We start from the raw sequence: 19,923 nt of genomic DNA, 5'->3' as shown, positions 1-19,923 counted from the left end.
GGGGGTACGAGGTAATTGAGGTAAATATGTACTCAGGTAGTGACTAGGCAACAGGATAGATAATAAACTGTATGTGACGAGTCAAGAGTTAGTGCAAAGGGGGGTCAATGCAGATAGTCCGGGTAGCTATTTGGTTAACTATTTAACTGTTCAGGGTCCTGTTGGTTCCAGACTTGGTGCATCGGTACCGCTTGCCGTACGGTAGCAGGGAGAACAGTCTATGACTTGGATGGCTGGAGTCTTTGACAATTTTTAGGGCCTTCCTCTGACACCGCTTGGTATAGAGGTCCTGGATGGCAGGGAGCTCGGCCTCAGTAGTGTACTGGACCGTACACATTACCCTCTGTAGCGCCTTCCGGTCAGATGCCAAGCGGTTTTCATACCAAGCGGTGATGCAGGCAGTCAAGATGCTCTCGATGGTGCAACTGTAGAACTTTTTGAGGATCTGTTGTCCCAGGCTAAATATTTTCAGTCTCCTGAAGGGGAAGAGGCATTGTCGTGCCTTCTTCACAACTGTGTTGGTGTGTGTGGACCATGTTAATTCTTTAGTGATGTGGACACTGAGGAACTTGAAGCTCTTGACCCGCTCCACTACAGCCCCGTTGATGTGGATGGGAGCCTCCATTTTCTATAGTCCACCATCAGCGCTATTGTCTTGCTGACATTGATGGAACCACACTGCCAGGTCACTGACCTCCTTCCTATAGGCTGTCTTATTGTCATCGGTGGTCAGGCCTACCACCGTTGTGTCGTCAGCAAACTTAATGATGGCGTTGGAGTCTTGCACAGCCATGCAGTCATGGGTGAACAGGGAGTACAGGAGGGTACTAAGCACGCACCCCTGAGGGGCCCCCGTGTTGAGGGTCAGGCCTAGTTTTAATCTATTCTAACAAGTGCAGTTATTGTAGTTCTCTGCCTGTGACATATGTATACTCAAAATAGAGTTAAGGAAATAATCTGTCTGTAGCCCAGTTACAGTATTACACAAGTCTCTTCAAAGAGAAATAACCAAACAGTCGTGTTGAAATAACAAAATAAAATTGGCATCTGTGAAAGGGTGCATGTTGCGCTTCCTATCAATCTTTTGGAAATAGATTCACACTTTTGTTTTGAACATGATGTCATGAACAGATAAATGGGAGTTAAAGGCACCGAATGTGTATTGCACACACAGTGTGATTTCTACATTCTGTGCTGACACACATACTCGTTCTTCAATCCTCGTGGGGACCTAAAATGTTTTCAATTCAAAATCCTGTTTTGCCTAACCCTAACCCCTAAGCTTAAAATAGCCTTTGTCCTCATGGGGATGTGGAAAATGACCCCATGAGGGAGACTTTTCCTTGTTTTACTATCCTTGTGGGGACACTTGGGGATTTCAGGTCCTCACGAGGATAGAAGAACAAGACCACACACACACACACATACATATGTCTCTTGCGCGTCGCTGTGCTAGCACTGGGGGCAGGAAGTGTGTGTGTGTACCTCGCAACCACCCTGCCCCTTCCCACCCGTGCCTCGATGGACAAGCCAGGCCAACGGCCTCAGCGCCGGTGCTTCTGGGTAATGGTCCAAGGGAGAAGGGGGCCTCTGATGCTCTGGCCAGCAGGAAGAAATGGGCTTGTTTTATGAAGGAAACTGGCCCGCACAACCTGCTTTGTCTGCACTTTCACTCTGTTTTTGTTTTATTTCGTGTATTTATTTTTCTTTATGAATCAGCGCCCTGCTCTGTCCTGTCCCACTCCACTCCTCTGTGCTTTCCATTCCGAAAGGATTTCCTCTTCCCAACCGTTCTAGTGTTGGGAGCTTCCTCAGCTACGGGATGCCGGTATGGGTTGGTTTGGGGAAAATGGTGTAACCTACCTACTTTTCTTTTGTCTGTCTGTCTTGTCTGTAATTCAATCCAACCAGGTTGTGTGCAAAGATTTATTGTGCTGTGTACATGCCTTTATTTACACGTGTGTTGTGACTGGTGAAGGGTTGCAAAACCTACTGGTAATTTACCAAAGTTACAGGAACTTTCCGTAATTAACAGGCAATCTATTGTATCGTTGGTCATGTATTTATGTATAGTATTATTTTTTTTGTGTCCATATTTTCCAAGAGTTTCTAGTGGATAGACCATATGGTTCAAGAGAGATTTGGCATTATTTTCAATGAGCTCTACAATTCTCCCAACTATCAACTTTTTTCACAACTGCCACCAGTTTGGCACCAACACTTTTAAAATAAAGAAATTGACACAGTAAAATAAATAAGTGTGTAAAAAAATATAAAGGAGATTTCATGCTGAAACCCTCGTATTAAACACAATGGTATTCACTATGTTGATGGTTTACATTTAGCATCATGTTTTACAGCTTTCCCAGTCTCTTATTTGATTATTTTATATTTTACCTGTGATAAGACAACACAGAGGGCCAGAGATTATTACAGACGTACCCAAAAGGCCACTAGATGTCATGCGATAAAATTTTCCCCAAAACCTGGTAGTTTACCTCTAAACTTCAAAAGGTACCAGTAATATACCCTCTCTTTGCACCCTAGACTGGTGTGTGTTTTGTGACTAGATTCTTGTACCTAGAAGGATTTATATCAATAGCACAATGACATGACATAAACCAGAAATCCAAGAAAATCTTGTAACACCAGAGTCCAGATATAAGCATCTCATTATGAGGTAGTGATGGGAGAGAGACTGCAAGATAATCAAACCATTCAGCATACTGTCTGTCTGCACATTAGGCTTTTTCAATCTATTTCAAAAGATAAGTCAAATACAATAGACACAGAGAGAGAGAAGAGCCAGACAGGCCTAGAATCTACCTCTATGTGATATACTCTCAGAACACAGCAAATCAATGTTGCTGTATGCCTTCAGCTATTAATTTCCCTGATTCATCCTCCACTGATGGGCTGGTGCTCCGAAACCCATCTATTATCATTATCCATCTATTTGGCAGACACCATTATCCAATATATATATATACACACACACACACATATACATATATATATATATATATATACACTGCTCAAAAAAATAAAGGGAACACTTAAACAACAAAATGTAACTCCAAGTCAATCACACTTCTGTGAAATCAAACTGTCCACTTAGGAAGCAACACTGATTGACAATAAATTTCACATGCTGTTGTGCAAATGGAATAGACAACAGGTGGAAATTATAGGCAATTAGCAAGACACCCCCAATAAAGGAGTGGTTCTGCATGTGTGGACCACAGACCACTTCTCAGTTCCTATGCTTCCTGGCTGATGTTTTGGTCACTTTTGAATGCTGGCAGTGCTTTCTAGTGGTAGCATGAGACGGAGTCTACAACCCAGCCAAGTGGCTCAGGTAGTGCAGCTCATCCAGGATGGCACATCAATGCGAGCTGTGGCAAGAAGGTTTGCTGTGTCTGTCAGCGTAGTGTCCAGAGCATGGAGGCGCTACCAGGAGACAGGCCAGTACATCAGGAGACGTGGAGGAGGCCGTAGGAGGGCAACAACCCAGCAGCAGGACCGCTACCTCCGCCTTTGTGCAAGGAGGAGCAGGAGAAGCACTGCCAGAGCCCTGCAAAATGACCTCCAGCAGGCCACAAATGTGCATGTGTCTGCTCAAACGGTCAGAAACAGACTCCATGAGGGTGGTATGAGGGCCCGACGTCCACAGGTGGGGGTTGTGCTTACAGTCCAACACCGTGCAGGACGTTTGGCATTTGCCAGAGAACACCAAGATTGGCAAATTCGCCACTGGCGCCCTGTGCTCTTCACAGATGAAAGCAGGTTCACACTGAGCACGTGACAGACGTGACAGAGTCTGGAGACGCCGTGGAGAACGTTCTGCTGCCTGCAACATCCTCCAGCATGACCGGTTTGGCGGTGGGTCAGTCATGGTATGGGGTGGCATTTCTTTGGGGGGCCGCACAGCCCTCCATGTGCTCGCCAGAGGTAGCCTGACTGCCATTAGGTACCGAGATGAGATCCTCAGACCCCTTGTGAGACCATATGCTGGTGCGGTTGGCCCTGGGTTCCTCCTAATGCAAGACAATGCTAGACCTCATGTGGCTGGAGTGTGTCAGCAGTTCCTGCAAGAGGAAGGCATTGATGCTATGGACTGGCCCGCCCGTTCCCCAGACCTGAATCCAATTGAGCACATCTGGGACATCATGTCTCGCTCCATCCACCAACGCCACGTTGCACCACAGACTGTCCAGGAGTTGGCGGATGCTTTAGTCCAGGTCTGGGAGGAGATCCCTCAGGAGACCATCCGCCACCTCATCAGGAGCATGCCCAGGCGTTGTAGGGAGGTCATACAGGCACGTGGAGGCCACACACACTACTGAGCCTCATGTTGACTTGTTTTAAGGACATTACATCAAAGTTGGATCAGCCTGTAGTGTGGTTTTCCACTTTACTTTTGAGTGTGACTCCAAATCCAGACCTCCATGGGTTGATGAATTGGATTTCCATTGATTATTTTTGTGTGATTTTGTTGTCAGCACATTCAACTATGTAAAGAAAAAAGTATTTAATAAGATTATTTCTTTCATTCAGATCTAGGATGTGTTGTTTAAGTGTTCCCTTTATTTTTTTGAGCAGTATATATATTGCAGTGGTCTGTTAATTTTTCATTCCAGGGTTTTTCTTTATTTTTACTATTATCTACATTGTAGTATAATAGTGAAGACATCCAAACTATGAAATAACACATATGGAATCATGTATTAACCAAAAAAGTGTTAAACAAATCAAAACATATTTTATATTTGAGATTCTTAAAAGTAGTCACCTTTTGCCTTGATGACAGCTTTGCACACTCTTGGCATTCTCTCAACCAGCTTCATGATGTAATCACCTTGAATGCATTTCACTTAACAGGTGTGCCTTGTTAAAAGTTAATTTGTGGAATTTCTTTCCTTTTTAATATGTTTGAGCCAATCTGTTGTGTTTGTGACAAGGTAGGGATGGTATACAGAAGATAACTATTTGGTAAAATACCAAGTCCATATTACGGCAAAAACAGCTCAAATATGCAAAGAGAAACGACAGTCCATCATTACTTTAAGATATGAAGGTCAATCCGGAAAATGTCAAGAACTTTGTGCGGTCACAAAGACCATCAAGCGCTATGATGAAACTGTCTCTCATGAGGATTGCCACAGGAAAGGAAGACAGAGGGTAAGTTCATTTAGAGTTACCGGCCTCAGATATTGGCAATTAAAACTGCACCTCTGATTGCACCTCACAGAGTTCAAGTAACAGACACATCTCAACGTCAACTGTTTAAAAGAGACTGTGACTCAGGCCTTCATGGTCAAATTGCTGCAAAGAAACCACTACTAAAGGACACCAATAAGAAGAAGAGACTTGCTTGGGCCAGGAAACACGAGCAATGGACATTAGACCGGTGGAAATCTGTCCTTTGGTCTGATGAGTCCAAATTCCAACCACCGTGTCTTTGTGAGACACAGAGTAGGTGAACGGATGATCTCTGCATATGTGGTTCCCACCGTGAAGCATGGAGGAGGAGGTGTGATGATATGGGGGTACTTTGCTGGTGACACTGTCTGATTTATTTAGAATTCAAGGCACACTTAACCAGCATGGCTACCACAGCATTCTGCAATCGATACGCCATTCCATACTACAATTTATACAGCAAGACAATTGGTTCAACAGTTACAGCAAGCTCTACAAGTAGATTTGGAAAATATCAGGGAGTGGGTTTGTCGGAACAAACTTGTTTTAAACACAAAGTTATGTTGGTCTGTTCCACCTGGAAAAGGCCAACACAGCGATGGATGCAATTAAGTATGGGGAGAGTACAAATTCAGGAAGTGGCAGAAACCAAACTACTGGCAGTACAGCTAGACAACTGATTATCATGGCCGTCTCAAATAAATCATCTATGTAAAAAAAAGTATTACAACTGCATGCATGATCAAAAGGATAGCTAAATATTTACCGGAAAAAATTCTTAAGCAAATAACCCAAGCATTAATTGAGAGTCAGGTGAACTCCTGTTCTGTGGTTCGTCGGGGGAAATGCATCAGCAAGTGAAATTAGGAGGCTGCAGATTGAACAGAAAAAAAGCAGCAATGAATGTTTCAAGGTGGAGATATGGTTCTTCTGTTGTAGTCATGCTCAATGCTCTTGGTTGGTCATCAATCGACAAGATAATTGAAAAACACATGCTTATTTTATTCATAATATATACCATTTAAAACAGCCAAACTCTTCACAACAGTATTCAGTTGGTAAAAGACAGACATTCAGTAAATACTTGGAATAGATTGTCCACCATCTATGTGTTATCCAGACAAAAAGAGAAATGGGCGAAGAACATTTCGATTTGGAGCAATAAAGAAATATAATAATTTATCTGAGCAAACCAGAAACCTCTCAATATATAAATTCAAACAATACTTTAAAACCATTTAAATATAATACATAGGAAAGTTGTGCTGGACTATGGTCGATGAAGAATCAATCTATCTTTTAAGACTGTTAGAGTATTTATCTGGTGAATATGTCAGTGTATTATGTCTCTTTGTAACAGTGTGTTATATGTGAAAATGTGATCGTATAATAAATTGTATTTTAATGTTTAAGGACTTTTGGAAGATTAGTCCAAATCAGGACTAAAAGATATCCTAATCAAATCAAATCCCATCTCGTTTGCGCTTAGTGGGACTATCATTTGTTTTTCAACAGGACAGTGACCCAAAACACACCTCCAGGCTATGTAAGGGCTATTTGACCAAGAAGGAGAGTGATGGAGTGCTGCATCAGATGACCTGGCCTCCACAATCCACCGGCCTCAACCCAATGAGAAGATTTGGGATGAGTTGGATCGCAGTGTGAAGGAAAAGCAGCCAACAAGTGCTCAGCATATGTGGGAATTCCTTCAAGACTGTTGGAAAAGCATTCCAGGTGACTACCTCATGAAGCTGGGTCTTGAAATTGTACCGCTTGACTGACCTTTGTCTTAAATTAATGATGGACTGTCGTTTGAGAGTTTGCAAATTTGTCAAGGGAAAGAGTGGCTACTTTGAAGAATCTCAAATTTAAAATGTTTTGATTTGTTTAACATTTTTTGGTTACTACATGATTCTATATGTGTTATTTCATAGTTTAGATGTCTTCACTATTATTCTACAGTGTAGAAAATAGTAAAAATAAAGAAAAAACATTGAATGAGTAGGTGTGTCCAAACTCTTGACTGGTACTATATATACAGTGTATTCAGACCCCTTTTCCACATTTTGTTACATTAGTCTTATTCTAAATTTGTGTTAAATACAAAAAAAAATCCTCATCAGTCTACACACAATACACCATAATGACAAAGCGAAAACAGGTTTTTAGAAAATTTTGCCTTACTACATAAGTATTTCCAATCCTTTGCTATGAGACTTTAAATTGAGCTCAAGTGCATCCTGTTTCCATTGATCATCCTTGAGATATTTCTACAACTTGATTGGAATCCACCTGTGGTAAATTCAATTGATTGGACCTGATTTGGAAAGGCAGACACCTGCCTATATAATGTCCCACAGTGCATGTCATGGCAAAAACCAAGCCATGAGGTCGAAGGAACTGTCCGTAGAACTCCAAGACAGGATTGTGTCGAGGCACAGATCTGGGTAAAGGTACAACAACAATGTATGCAGCATTGAAGGTCCCCAAGAACACAGTGGCCTCCATCATTCTTAAAGGGAAGAAGTTTGGAACCACCAAGACTTCCTAGAGCTGGCCGCCCGGCCAAACTGAGTAATCGGGGGAGAAGGGCCTTGGTCAGGGAGGTGACCAAGAACCTGATGGTCACTCTGACAGAGCTCCAGAGTTCCTCTGTTGAGATGGGAATACCTTCCAGAAGGACAACCATCTTTGCAGCACTCCACCAATCAGGCCTGATGAAACCAAGATTTCACTTTTTGGCCTGAATGCCAAGCATCACGCCTGGAGTAAACCTGGCACGATCCCTATGGTGAAGCATGGTGGTGGCAGCAGCATGGTGGTGGCAGCATCATGCTGTGGGAATGTTTTTCAGCGGCAGGCACTGGGAGATTAGTCAGGATCGAGGGAAAGATGAACGGAGCAAAGTACAGAGAGATCCTTGATGAAAACCTGCTCCAGAACGATTCCATCCGGACAATGACCCTAAGCACACAGCCAAGATAAAGCAGGAGTGGCTTCGGGACAAGTATCTGAATGTCCTTGAGTGGCCTAGCCAGAGCCCAGACTATGTATATGTGATATTTCAGTTATATATCTTGAATACATTTGCAAAAATGTCTAAAACCCTGTTTTTGCTTTGTCATTATGGGGTATTATTCTAATACATTTTAGAATAAGGCTGTAATGTAACAAAATGTGAAAAAGTCAAGGGGTCTGAATACTTTCCGAATGCACTGTATATATTGAGAATATCGTTGCAAAGAATATTTAAAAGATTGAATGTGGCCCAAGAACTGAAGGCAGCAGGCTTGTGTTTATGGGTGGGACCGCATGATGCCTATGCCTCATGAGTAAATGGCTTAACCATTATGTCTGTTTAACATCCAGATCCTAATGTGGTTTGTACGCAAAATTAATCAAAGCTGACGACTGCAACATGCTTTATACAGTACAGTCAGTGTGTGTGTACCAAATACTACCCTTTTCCTTATTTATTGCACGTGTTTTGACTATGGCTCTGGTCAAAAGTAGTGCACTATATAGGCAATGGTGTGCCATTTGGGATGCATAAGTGTCATTTACATTGCAAATACTGAGCAGATGGATTGGATGTAGTGGGAAGGTTTGACGCCAGCAGTCTAACGATGCGTCATCTCATGCAGCAGACCCCATGTCGATGTTTCACTCTATGTGAGATCTAGCATGGCTACAGAACAGTAGTTTGCCATGTGTGGTGTTATGGATGACCAGGCTGTTGTATGCAGTAGTCATAAGGATTCACCACATGTGTTTAGAGTAACAGAGTGAGAAGTGGTCATTTATAGCTCAGTTGGTAGAGCATGGCGCTTGGAACACCAGGTTAGTGAGTTCGATTCCCGGGACCACCCATATGTAAAATGTATACACGATAAAGGTGGCATATAAATGGCATATATTATATTATTGTGTATAGGGGTGTACTCGGGGTGGTGTGCATTTGTGCCTGCATGTGTGGTGCCAAGCCAACACTATGCTTGCCTCCGCATGAATTATTAAGTGATTACTTCTACTGGCCCTGTGCATCACTCTCTGGTATTAGACAGGTGCCTGGACCACACTCCCACCACCACTGGTGATAAAACCATCTCCCATCCATAACTACAGTGTAGGAAAAGACTTGAAATACCCTGTCCCTGTAGATTACTCTCTGCTCTTTTTTTCCACCCAATCTGTCTGACAATCCGCCGGCCACAAAAAAAGACTTAGGAACATAAATATCAAGCAGGCGTCCATCTTGTTGTGGAAACATCAACACAGGCGAGGGGAGTTGTTGGAGAGAAACGGGAACCTTCCTGTCTGGTCTGTCTGGTGTGTGAGAGTGAGTCACCCTATGGTAAATGTATTTTCCTGACACAGTGGAAGGTCAAAGGAGGTAGAGCGTCATTTCAGATTGCAAGTGCGGGAACTCTTCACCAGCTGTCTGTCTATGGAGAGACTAGTCACTACACCATCCAACTATGTGAGAAGAGAAGGGAGTACATTAGGTTGTGGAAAAAAGTAGGGGGAGAAGTCAAACTGGAGACAGACAGGTCTGGGATGGCTGGCCACGTTGAGATGGATTGTTGGACCTGTCTCTCTGAGTTTCCATTTAATAAATAATCCTTAAGTCTATTGATGCACCCGTGCGCCAATCAATGTAACATAATAAAGAAATCCCCATCAGAATCAGTCAGTTTAAGCTAGAGATATCTGTTTTTTGCATGGGCTGCGTCTCAATCCACAGCATCCGCTTATGTCGGCCTTCCGCATCTGCGGTGGAAGGCGGCTGAGCTACAGGACTTGTCTGAAGTTGGTACCACCGATGTGCCAACTTCTGTCTGTAGCGTCCGAACCGTTTGGGCTACAAACTAATATGAGCTTTCGTATATCTCCTAGATTTAGGACAGACACTTCAAAACCTTATTCCTTATGATTTATGTTTTGACTGTTTTACCATTTATTAATGTATTATTCAATGTGTTTCTATGGGCTATATTAGTAAAGGCCAAGTTCATTATTTTATCAAATACACTACAACAAAAGTATGTGGACACCTGCTCGTCAAAACATCTCATTCCAAAATCATGGGCATTAATATGGAGTTGGTCCCCCTTTGCTACTATACTATATAACACCATCCAATCTTCTGGGAAGGCTTTCCACTAGATGTTGGAACATTGCTGGGGGGACTTGCTTCCATTCAGCCACAAGAGCATTAGTGAGGTCGGGCAATGATGTTGGGCGATTAGGCCTGGCTCGCAGTCGGCGTTCCAATTCATCTCAAAGGTGTTTGATGCGGTTGAGGTCAGGCCTGTGTGCAGGCCAGTCAAGTTCTTCCACACCTATCTTGACAAACCATTTCTGTACGAACCTCGCTTTGTGTACGGGGGCATTGTCATACCGAAACAGGAAAGGGCCTTCCCCAAACTGTTGCCACAATGTTGGAAGCACAGAATCATCTGGAATGTGATTGTGTGCTGTAGCGTTAAGATTTCCCTTCACTGGAACTAAGGGGCCTAGCCCGAATCATGAAAAACTGTCCCAGACCATTATTCCTCCTCCATCAGTCTTTACAGTTGGCACTATGCATTGGGGCAGGTAGCATTCTCCTGGCATCCGCCAAACCTAGATCCGTCTGTCGGACTGCCAGATGGTGAAGCATGATTCATCACTCCAGTGATTTATACATCTGTCAGCAACGGGTGTAACTGAAATAGCCGAATCCACAAATTTGAAAGGGTGTCCACCTACTTTTGTTTATAAAGTGTACTTTTTATAACTACAGCGGTCCTAAAATTCTAAATGAAATAGCTAAATGATCCATTGTATGACCATCTTTAAACAATTTCATATGTCAGCTTAGTAGAACCCTCAACCCCCCAAATTCTTAGACTTTTAGAGGTTTTTACCCCAGTCAGCAGATAACACAAACAGCTAGAGGTCTCAGTCCCTCCTGTCCCCAAGCTAAACAGAAGAACTCTGATGTTGCGTCTCGTCTGTGAGAGTGTCGATGCCGTAATGTTACTGTATGATCAAGATTAAGATCAGTTATGGATATTGCTGAAATGTAAACAAGACTGAGCAACAGCCACTCTTGCCATACCTACTGGGCTCTGCCATGGAACGCTCTAGTGCTTTGTTGAAGCTGTGTTATTGCAGTCCACTCATATCAGCAGGACACGTATCTGATTGGCGTTTTTAGTAGAGGGGGGTTAAGCAATATTTTTGGAGAATATACAATCTGTCCTTTTCGGTCTGTCACTTATTGCAAAATATCTCTATTTCTGCATTCGTTGTTGCAAGGTGCCCAGTTTTATTTCTACTCCCTCTCTCCCAGCTGACTGCAGTCCAGAAAACCATCCCCCAGATTTGATGACACACACATTGGCCTGGGAATCTGATTTAAACTGAGTTATAATAGTTTTCTAATCTGTGTTTTTTTTTTTTGTCGTTGTCAAGACTCTTTCTGGAACACAGAGGCACATGACCTCAGATCCAGCTGTCTGCCCTGGCCTCCAGTCAGTTCCATCTCTCTCTCTCTCTGACAGCTGCTGTTGGGTTGGGTTTGGGGGGAAACCCACAAAAAAGGACGACTTCTTCCTCTTCTGAATGCCCTGCCCCCCTCTTTCTTTCCCCCTGGAATGTAAACAATAACAGGAGACAGGGTATTTAATCATGTCCAGTGTTAGATCACTTGGCTGGCTGGCGGGATGCTCTCCAAACTGGGTGATGGTGGACAATTAACCTCTATCTCCACTGCCACGGCTACCCTGCCAAGGCCTAGCTAGCTGGTGTCTGTGGTTCCAGCCATACTGTTGAGCTTTAGCAGGACTATCAGTGGCTGATGCAATACAGAACATTTCTTAATGATATGATATTACCTTGATGAAAGTGGTTCACTTGTGACTATGACGATTTAATTTCTGTGTCTGGCTCATTTTAGAGTCTATGTGTTAGGGCTGTAACAGTTCACCAAACCCACGGTTTTGCAGTTTTGGGGTCATAGTTCAGTTTTGGTACAGCAGGAAAGTTAAATTCCGACAGTTACTGTAGTTAATGTTTGTTAAGAAAATACAAAGCGTTGGTGTTCCTAATTCCATATATGATCATGAGTCCTATAATACCTGATGAGAGCACAATCAGGAATCCTAACACTTTGTATTTTCTATAACAAATGAAAACACGATTACTCAACACTAAAATAAAGTGCAATATGCGCCTGATATCAATATGTACAATTGAAGTCGGAAGTTTACATACACCTTAGCCAAATACATTTAAACTCAGTTTTTCACAATTCCTGACATTTAATCCTAGTAAAAATTCCATGTCTTAGGTCAGTTAGGATCACCACTTTATTTTAAGAATGTGAAATGTCATAATAATAGTAGAGTGATTTATTTCAGCTTTTATTTATTTTATCACATTCCCAGTGGGTCAGAAGTTTACATACACTCAATTAGTATTTGGTAGCATTGCCTTTAAATTGTTTAACTTGGGTCAAACGTTTTGGGTAGCCTTCCACAAGCTTCGCACAATAAGTTGGGTGAATTTTGTCCCATTCCTCCTGACAGAGCTGGTGTAACTGAGTCAGCTGGTGTAACTGAGTCCTCCTTTCTCGCACACGCTTTTTCAGTTCTGCCCACAAGTTTTCTAAAGGACTGAGGTCAGGGCTTTGTGATGGCCACTCCAATACCTTGACTTTGTTGTCCTTAAGCCATTTTGCCACAACTTTGGAAGTGTGTTTGGGGTCATTGTCCATTTGGAAGACCCATTTGCGAGCAAGTTTTAACTTCCTGACTGATGTCTTGAGCTGTTGCTTCAATATATCCACATAATTTTCCTCCCTCATGATGCCATCTATTTTGTGAAGTGCACCAGTCCCTCCTGCAGCAAAGCACCCCCACAACATGTTGCTGCCACCCCTGTGCTTCACGGTTGGGATGGTGTTCTTCGGCTTGCAAGCGTCACCCTTTTTCCTCCAAATATAACGATGGGCATTGTGGCCAAACAGTTCTATCAGACCAGAGGACATTTCTCCAAAAAGTAAGATCTTTGATTACGTCTCCGTAATCTAGCATGGGTAGGATGGTCCTCTGAATCAGGGTTAGTTTGGCAGCTTTGGTGAAAGAGGAGCGATTACGCTCTTGTAATTTCTTTGGCCCGGTCAGAATCAACTGTGAAGGGTTGCTTGAATGCAGAGGGGAGACGAAGTTGTTGTTGTTTTTTTGCCTTTCGGTCTTGCTCCGGTGGTAGGAATACTGGGTCGATGTCGGGTACGTAGGGTATTCTCGTTGAGCAGTGGCGACATGCTCTCTCTGTCCATTGCCATTGTAATCTATGGGGAAGACAAAATGTAGCCAAACTGAAGATTTAAACGATGGAGAATTGTCCTGGTTTATCGACCCCACCACTCGCCATCGTACAGAACTAGTTCCTGGCTCTAGTTGTTTTAACGGAAAATCGCCTGAATAGCCTTTCACCTCAAATTTACTCGACAAGGATGTCCAATTCCTCACCCAGCCTATAGTTTTCATTTTTTATTTATTTCTGTAGTCATTCGAGTTCACAGTGTGGACCAAATAGTGGTCCCCGGTACGAATGCATGTACCGTTACACCCCTACTATGTGTAAAGGATGTCACGCTGCTTGCTTAGCGAGTATCGCTTCCCCCTGATTCAGCTCATACAGAGACTCGGGACCTTTGCCTTGCAAACACACGTGACTGCCTTCATTAAGTTTTCCAACACATCAGGCCATTGGAAAAAGCAATTTATAATTGTGTAAGGGGCGACACTCACTGAGGAGTGAGTTTCAGAGATCCCCGTCTGCTACATTCACACCCCAAACTCACTCCACAGCGACCCCAGCGGTTGAGTTGAGCGCAAGTGCAGATCCGGGTCACGACACCATTGTAAAGGATAATTGTGCAAGGGGCGACACTTCAGGCTGAGGAGTGAGTTGGACAGATCCCCATCTGCTACATATGTGTGTGAACATTAATACAGTATATGTGATCTATATGTGTTCACAAAGGCTCTTTGTTTTCCCCTCAGAATGAATTACACAGTGGCAGAAAGGTTCAAGGCTCGCTTGTCTTCTCCCCTCCACCCAAAGATTGATTGGCTTCCTTGCTCTGCACAGGCCGCAGGCATCAGCCATCTCTGATAAAGGTCTAAACTGCTGTATAACACAAATCTTATCACTGTGGTCCCCAAGACATTGCCTTTCTACGTCCCCTCTCCTATGGTAAGTGTATTGTGTGAGTGCTCAGTCAAAGACAAGGGTATCCAATTCCCCCCCTATAATTTTCTTTCCCATTTTTGGAAAAAGTGCAGTTGAAAAGATTAAAAGAAGAAAAGAAACAGAGACGGAGGCCATCGGAGCTGTAATTTGAGTCTTCCTGATTAAATTGATTACCTCGAAGGCCCCCCCCCCCTGTTATCTTCAAAGTGGACTTTGAATTTGAATTAAGTTGGCTAGCCTAGCCAGCTTTTTTTTATTTTTTTGCCCCGGCCGGCCATCTGAAGAAAAGTGCCTTGTGGCTCTAACTTCCAGACAGATAGCTCTTATCAAGCTCTTCTCTCCCTGTGATTTATGTCACTGGCTGGGTCTGCTTTAGGGGCAATTTTCCCCCAGTGTCCTTTGGTGATAGGTGAGAGGAAAGGAAGGTATTTGGTGGGGCGATAAGATGGTGATGGAGCGGCCGGAGCAGGCTGTAGGAGGCTGTAGATAAGGCTGATTACAGTTATTTGTGAGAAGAAAAAAAGCCTTCGCTGCCTCTCCTCTCCTAAAAGCAAGGGTCCAGTGTTGAAACCGATCTGATAGGACTTTCGTCTTGTCTAAAGGCTCTCGATGGTGATGACACTTTAAAAGCCTGTAAGCCAAGGAGAGTGCAGGCCAGGGTGTCTTCTCTCCTGAGCTTCCTGAACTTTGGTAATAACGTTTGTCCTGATAAGACCTTGTAGACCAGCCATACTCAACTGTCGGACAGCAAGTTGAATGCTCTGTTGGGCTTTCAACTTGCTGCAGTTGATGATTGTAGTAGCAGAATGCACAAGGTGGAATTTCAACATTTGGAAGTGCATGGGCAGTTTTCCTCTTATGTCATTCACTGACAGACCCTCGAGCTATTTATAACCTGTCAGACATGTCCAGTTAATCAATTACTAGCCCATGTTAGCCATATAGCTGGTTAGTCTAATTTACATATCTAATTCTTGTAGTTAATATGTCTACATTTATGTGCCCAGGGACTCGACCACCAGGGGTCCCTCATTTGATTTTGGTGAGTCACTTAGGTATGTTTTGAACACACATAAGGGAACACATTTTTTGGTAGAATTGCAGGAAATCTGCAAACATTTCTGCCCTCCAACAAGAGGGGTTTGAACAGTTTGGGGGCGCATGGGTTGCGAGGTTGGGGTTTGTTACTACACCGAAAAATTACAATATCCATCCGGACCTTTGCCACTTAGGAAATTTGTGTGACCGTACATTCTCAATGTAGTTGAGTACCTCTGTTGTAGACGATTTGTGTTTTTTAATTTTCATTTAGTATAAAGCGTGAGAAAATTAGAAATGTGCTGCTTAGTAGGGCTGTGACGGTCATGAAATTTTGGATGACAGTAATTGGCAGCGAAATGACTGCGGTCACCGTAATAACCGTTCGAATGGCATTTTTTGTTTGTTTTTTTTACACAAATTTTCTCCTCTTTTCCACTCCTGATTGCATGTGCTGCAATAGAAATATAATGAATAGAACGGTCATTCCCATTCAAGTCAATGATGGCATAATGGGTGGACTGGCGGTCATTGCGAGTGTACCCATAGCAAAGTAGGAAGTAAAATATGAGCTAAAAAATGTGCTGTGATTTGTTGATTCAACTCAACTGACATTACAAGAAATACATTCCACTGAATGAGCCACATCAGTTAACATCATTTGAATGAAAATTCTACATCATCATGGAAATTATTGCATCACAATATCAGGCAGCCATTGCGAGTGTACCCATGAGTTTACCAGTAAAATTGCCAGGGTTAGAGGTTCCAAACCTGTTCTATTCATTCTATTTCTGTGTGCTGCTGCTGCATTTGTTTCAGCAAGGAGCAAAGTTTCATCACATTGTTAAGAGTCCATGTAACTACCAACACGGCAGTAACATTGTTGTTTTATTTGAACAACAATGTGTGCTTTAGATTCGGCTTGATCCAATGCTTGACTCAAATGCTAGATAGATTGAAAAAAGAGAATGCGAGTCAGGAGTGGAGCAGGCGGATGGACTGTGTCAGCATCCCTCCAGGCCTGAGCTAAACTGAGCTGAGCATCTCTCTCCTTCTCAATCCCTCATGCTGTTCTCTGAGCCACAAACCCTCTGGTGTGTCCTCTACAGGATCTCTTCTCTCAGCTCCTCTAAGCATCACGGTTAGTACAGCGTAGCCAGCAGCCCCCTTCGGCGTGCGCGCACACACACACACACACACACACAGCCTCAGCCCCAGCCCCGCGCCCCGCAAATTAATCTGCCACTCTGTTTACACAACCACCACTTTCTGTCTGCTCAGTTCCTCACTGTGTGTTTGTGAGAGAGAGCGGGAAAAATACATGGGGAGAAAGAACCTTGTGTTTGTGTGTTAGAGGCTACAAATTTTTCACGTTTGCAGAAATGACTTATTCACACAAATGAGTCTTTCCCTGTCCTTCCAATGATAAACCTTCATCCAGTTAATTAGAAACTTATGGAAAGGGATTAGCGATAGCAATTACTATTATCATTGGGGAATTTATGATTAATGCCAGCGTATGGAAATGTCAACTGGAAGTCTTGGAATTGGTGGTGTAAAAATGTTTACATTACCAAAGTGATCCTCATAGTTCAACCTTTTGATTATACATGTATCTTATAAGCTACTACGTTGTAAATCAAGTTAACTGTTTAATTAATCGATTTTTCCTGAATATGACTGAGGACCATTGCAATTTAAGGGACTGATGTTTTATTTTTTTTTAGAAGGGATTAAGTTGAAAGGAAAAAATGACTGATGTAATGTCTATACTGTAAACATGTAGTAAATGTAGCCCTAGGATTTCCAAGGACATCACTACAAGCTAACAATTAAGATATGTAATCAGATGCTGTGGGATGCTCTAATAGGACTTATCTGGATAATTGTGTGGAAGGAAGGCAGTGGTATACACATTTCAGACACCAAAGCATTCCAACGTCCAACTTCAGATGTGTCTGATGATGCAGCGTCAAGCAAGCAGGAAGTGCATAACTCTGGGTCAAAGGTCATGTTGGGGGCACGGGAAGGGTACCAGGAAGTGAGAAGGCAGGGTGGAGGGGTGCTATATGTACTCTCAATGGCTGATGTGGAAGAGAGGGTAACATTTTTACAGATGTGGTCAAATATATTGGCACTCTTGCAATGGAGCAGAACGTTCTGTTTTTTCTTTTCATAACTGGTTGAATGGCTATTTTTACCCTGTAGGCACCTGCAACTTACCAGAGGTGAAATTGCACAGTAAATGCGAATCATTGCCAACAACAAAATTATTTTTAATAATTTAGTCAAGGCCATTGTTTGACTTTGACATTTCTCTATTTCAGTGGTTTCAATTTCAACTTATTTTAGAAGAAAAAGTGAATCTTACAAGGGTGCCAATATATTTGACCACATCTGTATGCCAGTAGTTTTCAAGTCTCAGACAAGGCTAGTCATCACACAAGTGTAGATCACTGAACCACTTCCACCTACACAGACACTAGGTCACCCCGTCTATAGGCCTGTTGTAAAGACAGTCAATGAGGTTGAATGTAGCGCTGCACCGCTTCGACATGCAAAGCGTAATTTGCTTGCAAGTCTCTCTCCTTTCTCCCGATTACAGAATAGATAGTACCCCTACCCCGCCCATGTTAATTTAGATTTTTCCCCTGCACAGCTGCTATAGCAATCATTATATGGTAAGGAAATGGAATACAGATGCCCATAGTCCCTTGATATTTCCCATGGGCTTAGTGTATACTGAGTGTACGCTGTACAGTGTGTGCATATGCATTGATTTAGATGTGATGTGTTTAGAATTATTAGCTCGTCGCTGCTGAACCTTGAAATAGCCTGCTGCGATATTAACCAGAGCTCAGCATAAGTCACGCGTTACTATCAAAGAGGATACTCCCTCGGGATGCTGGGTGGGTTACACCACTGACTTTATTACTCCCGTATAGGGAAAAGTTGTCGCAGTATCATGTTTAAAATCATATTTAAAAGGCATTTTAAAAGGACAAGAACAATGAATTCCCAGTGACAAATTTAGAACAATTTCTATACAGTTTGAAAGCTTAAAGCAGCAATCTGCAGCTTCAAACAGTAACAAAGCCATCACCCGCCTCTGTTTTGGTAAAAAGCTGAGGAACGGGGCTGGAAAATTGTAACCACTCTCAAATGCATAGACGGCTATGGATACAAGGACTTGCCATCCATGATTTTAAAATGATAGTTTTAACTATGTTTTGAGGCTATATACAGTGTTCGTTTAGATGTATATTGTTTGCAAACATTAGAATAAAACAAGCTTATATTTTGGGTTCTGATAGAGAACGACAGTTGACGTAAGCTCATGAAGCATGTATAAAAGTTATATTCTTCAAGAATCAATGTCGTGTGTCAATCGCAGATTGCCCCTTTTTAATGGATGGATAAGGAGATGACCCCGGACCGTTAGGACAGATATGGCGCAAATGATTGTCTAGTCCCGTTTTATATGCAAGCAGGTGACTGGCTGGCTTGTCACGTTTGTCTTTTTTAAGCTCTAAAGGGACCTAATTCAGATCTTAGACGTGTTCTATAACTGTCGTGAAGATGAGTGTTTTAAGAACTTAACTGATAATAATAAGAATCTCACATTGTTATAGTTCAGGTATGGCTAGAGATGAGTGACTGGTGTCAGAAGTCTCTGTCTGAATGTGTGCGATCTTCAATCACACAACTGTCTCTCACCGTATTGATACTTTTGTGCATTGGCCGTTCAATAGGTTGTGTGTTTCTCCATAGTTCAGACAGTCTGACTCAAAGCAAAGTATATGTGAACCATGGTAGGGAGACACCACAATAGCACCCATCTTAACATTGCATTCTGGAGAGTGAGGGTGAAGTCGCTTCCTTCCCGGTCTCCTCTCTCAAAGCGGTCCGTCTCAGTTGTGATTGACTTGAATCTGAGATGAGGGAACAGTTTCTTTTGTCTTTTTACCAGCTGCTCTCCTATGCACCCTCATGCCGTCTCTCTCTGACCACAATATTTAAACATTTAAAAAAAAAAACATTTTTATTTAACCTGTATTTAACTAGGCAAGTCAGTTAAGAACAAATTCTTATTTACAATGTTGGCCTACCAGGGGAATAATGGGTTAGCTGCCTTGTTTGGGGGCAGAACGACAGATTTTTATCTTGTCAGCTCAGGAATTCGATCCAGCAACCTTTCGGTTACAGGCCCAACACTCTAACCACTAGGCTACCTTGAAAAAGTATTCATCCTATTTGGCGTTTTTCCTATTTTGTTGAATTACAACTTGTAATTTAAATGTATTTTTATTTGGACGTCATATAATGGACATACACAAAATAGTCCAAATTGGTGAAGTGAAATAAAAAAAATTACTTCAAAAAGAAAGGAGGACAAAGGCAGTCTTCATATAATTAATTAAAATGCCTTTATTT

General features: G+C 42.6%; 1 protein-coding gene across 5 annotated transcripts in view; it reads left to right on the top strand.

The window, feature by feature from the left end:
• cnbd1 (cyclic nucleotide binding domain containing 1) overlaps positions 1-19,923 on the top strand; it is a 55,742-nt gene that overhangs the window by 9,037 nt on the left and 26,782 nt on the right. The window contains exon 1 of one of the 5 annotated variants that reach the window (XM_029698943.1): positions 14,400-14,451. The exons of the other annotated variants lie outside the window; for them this stretch is intronic. The gene's annotated coding sequence lies outside the window, so the exon portion shown is untranslated. Of the gene's footprint in view, positions 1-14,399; positions 14,452-19,923 lie in introns of those variants that run through there. 5 annotated transcript variants of the gene reach the window in all.

The sequence above is a fragment of the Salmo trutta genome, chromosome 2 (genome assembly GCF_901001165.1).
Source record: "Salmo trutta chromosome 2, fSalTru1.1, whole genome shotgun sequence".
Classification (NCBI taxonomy): Eukaryota; Metazoa; Chordata; class Actinopteri; order Salmoniformes; family Salmonidae; genus Salmo; species Salmo trutta.
This window is presented reverse-complemented; position numbering and strand designations above follow the sequence as displayed.